The sequence below is a fragment of the Malus domestica genome, chromosome 07 (assembly GCF_042453785.1).
Source record: "Malus domestica chromosome 07, GDT2T_hap1".
Lineage (NCBI taxonomy): Eukaryota > Viridiplantae > Streptophyta > Magnoliopsida > Rosales > Rosaceae > Malus > Malus domestica.
In genome coordinates, this window is record NC_091667.1 from 4,058,711 (window position 1) to 4,066,934 (window position 8,224).

The 8,224-nt window shown below is 39.4% G+C and overlaps 1 pseudogene; it reads right to left on the reverse strand.

Annotated features, from left to right (window-relative positions):
- Positions 1–922: 922 nt before the first annotated feature.
- LOC103420546 (chitinase 2-like) lies at positions 923–1,893 on the reverse strand (annotated as a pseudogene).
- Positions 1,894–8,224: the final 6,331 nt, after the last annotated feature.

An 8,224-nucleotide genomic window follows, 5' to 3' on the forward strand; every position in this document is an offset into this window, starting at 1 on the left:
GCGCCCTGGCATGAACCCGAATTGGTTGTCCGAAACTCGTGTCTCTTGCCTCAATCTATGCTCAATGACTCTCTCCCAGAGCTTCATTGTATGACTCATTAGCTTAATACCCCTATAGTTCATGCAATTTTGTACATCGCCCTTATTCTTGTAGATAGGCACCAAAGTGCTCGTTCGCCACTCATTTGGCATTTTCTTCGTTTTCAGAATCCTATTGAAAAGGTCAGTGAGCCATGTTATACCTGTCTCTCCCAAAACTTTCCACACTTCGATTGGTATATCGTCTGGGCCTACTGCTTTTCTATGCTTCATCTTCTTCAAAGCTACAACCACTTATTCCTTCCGAATTCTACGATAAAAAGAGTAGTTTCTACACTCTTCTGAGTTACTCAACTCCCCTAAAGAAGCACTCCTTTCATGTCCTTCATTGAAAAGATTATAAAAATAACATTTCCATCTGTCTTTAACCGCGTTCTCTGTAGCAAGAACCTTTCCATCCTCATCCTTGATGCACCTCACTTGGTTTAGGTCCCTTGTCTTCTTTTCCCTTGCTCTAGCTAGTTTATAGATATCCAACTCTCCTTCTTTGGTATCTAGTCGCTTATACATATCGTCATAAGCCGCTAACTTAGCTTCTCTCACAGCTTTCTTCGCCTCTTGCTTCGCTTTTCTATACCTTTCACCATTTTCATCGGTCCTATCCTTGTATAAGGCTTTACAACATTCCTTCTTAGCCTTCACCTTTGTTTGTACCTCCTCATTCCACCACCAAGATTCCTTTTGGTGTGGGGCAAAGCCCTTGGACTCTCCTAATACCTCTTTTGCTACTTTTCGGATAAATGAAAAAATAACTATACGCTCTTGCACGAGTGAGACCGCATTCGAGGAGGCTAAGTATATATATTTCAACCAGGTACTTAGACTAGTTAGCACTACTAGTAGAATTGAGCAAGAAAGCTTTGGATTTTCTCTCATATTAAAAGTTGTTTTTAGAAGAAGCATCCGCTGAGAAGATCATGACCCCATTAATTTCGAATCCATTTGTCTGCAACAGTGTCAAAGCATCAAAAAAGGCATCCCCTTGAATTCCTCTTCCATCTACTTCATAGGCAGGCAACAACTTTTCCTTCCCAAATTGTGCGGCTCGAAGCTTGAACGCTTGCAGATACCCCTTCGCGGTAGTAACCTTATCAGTGTAGAACTGGTGATTGACATAGTCTATAACATCTGCATAGCCATCAAAGAGCTGAACATACGGCGCAGTTGTACTGTAAAACGGTGCAATACTAGCAACAGAAATGAGTCCTTTGTTTTTCAAGCCAGTGATGAGCTCGCCTATACAAAAAGCAAAAGAACTCGATGAATTACTGCTCTTCGGGTTTGGGAAGTTTTCGTAGTCTATGTCAATGCCATCAAGATGGTAAGTGGTGATTATCGAGCCAAGTGACGAGACAGCGTTAGATACCCATTTTTTCGGGTTTATTGGATTGTACCAGTGAAGGACTTTCACCCAAGCTCCAACCTGAGAGGCTTACCATGACTTTCACATTAGAGTGTTTTTGCTTGATGGCTGCAACAGATTGTGGGGTTAATGTAGATTGCCAATATGGTGAGAATATCCCATTTTGTTGCATGCATGATCGGTCTGCATCAATCGCAAACCCGAGTATGAAATGGAAGTTGATCTCACTGTCAATCGGTACAGAGTCAAATGTTATAGGAATTCCGGTGGCTCCTATGTACTCATTCATCAACTTCCCATCTGAATCATGCGTACATAACGTCACGGTTACCGCACAAGAAAAAAAATATTGGATATATGGCTTATGATGGCACATACATATAAATAGTGAAAAGAAAATACAATTGTTCCATATCAAAGAGACTAACGGTTTGCTTCCCCTTGCATACTCTAGTTCGATTCTCTCTCCCCGTAATTTATATTAGTTCAAAATATCGCTCTGATAAAAGGATCAAATAAACATTTTATGATAAATGAATATATGTACGGGGATAAAAGTTGTGAAAATATTACTACATAGTAGTACATACCACAACATTGTTGAAACATGAAAGCAACTGCTGCCACATAAAGGAGAGAGAGTTGAAGTACTTGAGCCATCCTTCTTTGATTTTTAGCTTGAATGAAGATATGTCGAATGAAGGAGTAAGGGTCTAGTTTTATAAGTCCATTGTAGTTCAGATTCAGCCGGCCGGCCTTCGAAACCGAAACCAGCCCAATGTGGAGTAAGCTGGAAAGATTGTGTACTAATGAAATAAACAAGAGTTTTGAAGGTTACAAGAATTTCATCTATATTTGTTTATTAACTAAGGAACTAGTAATAGTAATATTTTGGTGACCTTTTTTGTGGCGCTACCAAGGTTCAGTCGATGTTGCAATTTCTTTTAGAAAAATAAAAGCATCTTTCTTGCCTCGCACGGTTGCTTCACGACAAGAATGGCTCCATCGCCGCCGAATGGTGCTTTCAAGATTTGTTCAACACAGCCTATGACGTTTTCTCTAAACCCTGCCCTGGCAAAGGCTTACTACAAAGTCGTAAGGTCGATGGTTTTGGTTAACCATTTAGATTTTAGTTTTTTTATTTCGACAGAAAGGATGGAGATCAAGAGGGGTGGAGGACGTGTAGTGGGAGGAGGGAGGAATGAAGGAAAACTTTACGACAGAAAAGCTACTTAAATAGATTTGGACTTGATCAAGTTGGCTATAACAGAAGAAACTTAATTTCGATTCTTAAGCACATAAGTTAAAGGGAAAAGAAAATGATGTTCGTCACCGAGACAATGACATGTTGACACAACAGTTCGATCTTTCTAATTCTAATTTTATTAGAATCCATTGTCTCGTTAGTAAGCGAAGGTCTCTGTTCGAATGAAGATGTCACACAATTTTTGTTTGGTCCTGGTATGGAAACCCAAAGGCTGAAAATATACAGCAAAGAGAAACCAGAGAGGCCAAAATATAGGCCACAGAGATACCAGCGAATGGAAGGAGGTCCAAACAATACAAATGCATAGAGCAAAACAAAGTGCGACTAGAGGCAACTAAACTAAAAGAGATAACAGACCATTGATTTATTTTTATATTTCATATCGGAAAAACTGAAACCCGGATCTTTGAAGAAAAAAAAAAACAATAAGGTGGCGTTTGTTAGAGAGGATTGTTTGGATAGGATAACTCACTATATTGGAGACATTTTGAAGGATAAAATAGAAGATAACTTTTCAAGTTAAAAGTTACTCATGAAGAAAAGGTATCCTTACTAATCCTTGATTTGAAGGTTCCCCCGAAGAAAAGTTATCCCTTTTAATCTTTACTATTTTTGTGGGAATTCGTAAGAATACCTTTTCTTCATGAATAGCCTTCAACGTGGACGAAATGTGAAAGTTTGCATCCATTTCTTCCTTTAAAATGTCTTCAATATACTGAGTTATCCTATCCAAGCCGATCCTCTCTTAACAAGGGCCACCTTAGTGAACAACAGAAAATGCATATGCAATAAAATTAACAAGTCTATGAACAAAAGGATCCTTCATCTTAAGAAGTCAGAAGTCAGAACATTATATTATTTTTCATTAGAATTACACCCATAGAATGTTCTTATTGGGAAAATTAAGAATCTATTGGTTACAAAAGTTTTTACAGTTATCAATAAAGCTGCTCATAAACTCAGGATTTACATCTCTCCGCTTCAGCAATAACACAAGCTCGCTTAACTTCGGAGTTCCGATGGAACTCGAAGTCAGTGAGTTCCCAAAAGGTCTCGCATTATATAGGGATGAGAATATACATATAAGGATCACTCCCATGGGCAATGTGGGATCTCACAATCCACCCCCCTTAAGGGGTCCGACGTCCTCGTCGGCACACCACAGCCAGGGTTAGGCTCTGATACCAAATTATCACATTCCGGCCCGGGCCCCCACCACATCTCGGGCTAGCTTCACCACCGTAGCACGATATTGTCCGCCGTGGGCCCTGACTACGCCCTCACGGTTTTGTTTCTGGGAATTCACGCGAGAACTTTCCAGTGGGTCACCCATCATGGGAGTGCTCTCGCGCGCTACTCACTTAACTTCGGGACTTCGGAGTTCCGATAGAATCCGAACCCAGTGAGCTCCCAAAAGGCCTCGTGCTAGGTAGGAATGAGAATATACATATAAGGATCACTCCCTTGGACGATGTGGGATATTACACGGGCCAGGATGTGACAAAAGAACCTCACAGCATAAAAACATAAACAGAACAATAAGCTACAATGCTCATCCAATGACATAACTGTATCTTGCTTCTTCATTTGTCAAAACATTAATGACTTCTTAAACAACAGCAATTGAAGTATGAACCAGTGACCTTAACAATCTATATCCGACAGAAAGATGCAAAAAAAATTGTCTAGTACACCTTTATTTAACAGCTCTGAAAGCAAATTCCCACGGAAGCACAATCCAGGGAACAGCGGAGAATAAAAAATAATTGCTCTTATAAAAATCTTTGAGAAAAGCAGAGGCCCCCTGATCTTTGGTGCCCAAATCCTGCACAAGCCCTTGGTGACCAACCACGTACTGGCCAATGATGTGGTGTCGCTGCTTTGCATGCTTGGTGATGTTATTCAACTCTTCCATTGCCTTGAAGAGCAGTATATCGATGACCTGCATTTCCATACCATCCACAAAATGAGAATTGTTTTTATAAGTCACAAATCAAATTAACATGAAGCGCGTCAGCAAGTAGGCATGGATAGTAATGAAATTCCTCGTTATTCTTTCCACAATTCTGATTTAGTACCAAATAGACACAACTTGATATACAACCAACTCACTAGAAACTCTTCGCAATTTATTCAACACATAAATTTGCATACTACGGAACAATGTCAAAGTGCATCATACGAATGACTCATTTCATTCAATTGTTTAACTCAATGAAAGCTTTGTTTTTAGGATAACAACCACAAAATTCCACAAAATGAGAATTGTTTTTATATGTCACATGTCAAATTAACATGAAGCACGTCAGCAAGCAGTTATGGATAGTAATGATATTCCTGGTTATACTTCCACAATTCTGAATTAGAGCCAAATACAATATGATATACAACCAACTCAATGTAGAAACTCTTCACAATTTATTCAACAAATTAAATTTTCATGTTACCGAACAATGCCAAAGTGCATTACATGAATGACTCATTTCATTCCGTTGTTTAACTCAATGAAAGCTTTGTTTTTAGGCTAAAATAATCATTTCCACGTACATATAGAGACGCAAACTGTGTGAAATTTGCTACAGAAAACAAAACACCACACAAATGATAACCTAACCGCAAGAAGGAAAAGATGAAAAAAGTTACAGAAAGGATTTATCTTCACAAATTATCAAAACCTAATTACCAATACATACGTATTGCAATTCAAAGTCCGGGGTTTATTCACAATGAAAACATGGGCAACATGCATATAATGTGTATTCGTTTAAGTATTCAACAAGTCTCTTACAATTTATTAAAAAAAATAAAATGCAAAAATAAAGTTCTATATTTTCTGTCTAAGCTTGAGTCACAACGTAGATGGGTGCCTAGGTGGGTCTAGGCAGGCTAGGCGGGCACCTTAGCAGGTCTATGCGCCATTTCTTAATTTTCAAACGTCTAGGCATTAATCGGGGCGGTGACCAACCGCTTAGGTGCTAGGCGGGAATTTTTAGAACAGTTGACAACATAGCCGGGCTGGTTGTGGATATTGGCGTGGTAGTAGGGTCGGAGGATGTTGCTGGGTTTGAATTATTTTTTTTTTCTTTCAAAATATATATTCACCTTTTTAGTAAGGGTAAATTGGGTCTTTGCACTTTATGGGGGTGAACGTGTGTTGAAAGTGTGACTAGAAAATCTCTTTTTAATTATAGTCAATTATTATATATATATATATATTAGGAGATACAAATCCAACTCATGTACTAGGGCCAACTTAGCCAATCCAAGTTCATGTAAAGTTTCTCATCTTGGAACTATATTTGGAGTAGGAACGTTATTGTTGAGAAATCCAATCCAGTTAAGGATTAGAAATCCTATTTTAACAAAAATATACATGAATTGGTCGGTTCCTAATTCAACTACAAATAGGAATTGAACTTTCTGCCCAAGTATCCTTTTTTTTTTTTCTAGGGTTTTAACGCGTCACTTAAGTCACAAGAATACCCTACTTTGTTTCTGGTTCCTAGTTTCCTTCACTACTCTCTCTCTCTCCTCCAACGTCGCACAAATGGCTGCCGTCAAGGCCCTAGAGGCTGCAGAAGCATATTTCATGCTTGGAAACTTCGAATATGCAATCAAGCAGGCCAAGGCAGCAAAAGAGTTCGATCCAGATTTGCATGGTATTGACAGCTACGTGACCGCATACCAAATTCATTCTGCCGTGTCACACAAGCAAAACCTGTACCATGTTCTTGGCATCGAAAACCCTACAGTTGCCGACTCAGAAATCCTCAAGAAACAATACAAGAGACTGGCACTAGCCTTGCACCCTGACAAGAATAGATCAAACGCCGCGGAGGGTGCTTTCAAGCATATTAAGGCGGCATGGGACGTTCTCTCAGACCCTGCTAAGAAAGATGCTTACGACAAGTGTTTGACAAGAAGGCTTCAAGCGGCTTATGGTTCCAACAAACGCAGAGCTAGTGAGTGCAAACCGCCACCGCCGCATAGGTCCAGTGCCTTCCCTAGCAAAAGGTCTAGCCCTGGTGGTGATGGAAGCTGCTACAAGAAAACCATTAAGATTATTAGAAAATCAAATCCAGGCCAAAAGGCAACTGTGATGATGGTATCCGTACGCCGAGTGGCTTAATGTGCTCCTCGCTTTGTTATTAATTTGCCTCCTTGGAATTTTGGAGTGCTTACTATTGTATATGTACTCTTTATTCAATACAATTTTGTTGAATTAATCAAATTTTGAATCTCTTACACTGTTCCTTCATCCCACTTTTATATTTTCTACCTAGTCATGATATGAATACTTTCTATTTATTGGAGTAGCTAGTGTCTCTAGCAATCTATGATTACCCTTCTTCAAATACAAGTTTGTTGATTCGCTTGACAGTTTCAAGACTAAAATTGGAAACAACTATCCTCGAGGTTTCCAAGGTTAAAGAGGAGTTGAACAATGCCTTAGTTGTGGTTTCTGGGCTGAAGAGGAGTATCCCAATTGAGAGGAACGTTACCGTGCAGGAGTTCTTAGGTTCTCAGGCCTTTCACGATGTCTTTAGACCTCACTGCATCTTAGCGGCTAATTTTAAGAAAAAGAAATGGATGGTCGTCCTTGGGCGTTACGACAATGGAAGCATTATTCGAAAGTACCGTGATGAGGTGGATGAGTATCGACAAAAAGATGAAACATTTGTCCTCGCAGTTGATCCTAGTAGTGAGGATGACTCTGATAATGAGGCTAGTATCGGTGAGTAGTCTCAGGAGAGTGATGATGGTCGTGAAGATGATGATGATGATGGTGATGACGATGGGGTTGAAACGTAAAGTGATATTGTCAGGGGTTTGGCCTTAGATGAAGATGACTTATAGTGCCCTCTTTTTCTTCATGTACTCTGGATGTACGAGTTTGTTGTTTGTATGGCATGTGTCATGTACTCTGGATGTACGAGTTTGTTGTTTGTATGGCATGTGTCATGTACTCTGGATGTACGAGTTTATTGTTTGTATGACATGTGCCATGTACTCTGGATGTATTAGTTTGTTGTTTGTGTGGCATGTGCCATGCTGTAAGCCTGAGAGCTTTTTATTTGTGGATGTTTACGACTTTGCGTCATATAGTTTAATGTTAATTGCCAAGTATTTGCACTATCATTGATGAATGCTTGGCTATGTATGAGCAAATCCTTTGTTTAGATATAAGCCATAACTTAGGTAGGATTGAACGAATATATTGTGGAGTTGTTCGTTTATTTGTATAGTCTTGTTGACATATACTTAGACTTTATTTCATGTTGGGAGCATTCATGTTGAAGCTTTGAACCTGAGTGTTTCATTGCTAGGAATGTAAGAGGATTAGGACCGAGTTGTCTAAATGACCTCTTTATTGAATCCATGCCAAATGATCTTCATTACATATGATGTCGAACGACTGAAGCTTGACACTTGTACAATGTGAGTTTACTTGTAATAGTACTTCAAGTGATCAGCGTTCCATGGATGGCCAAGGG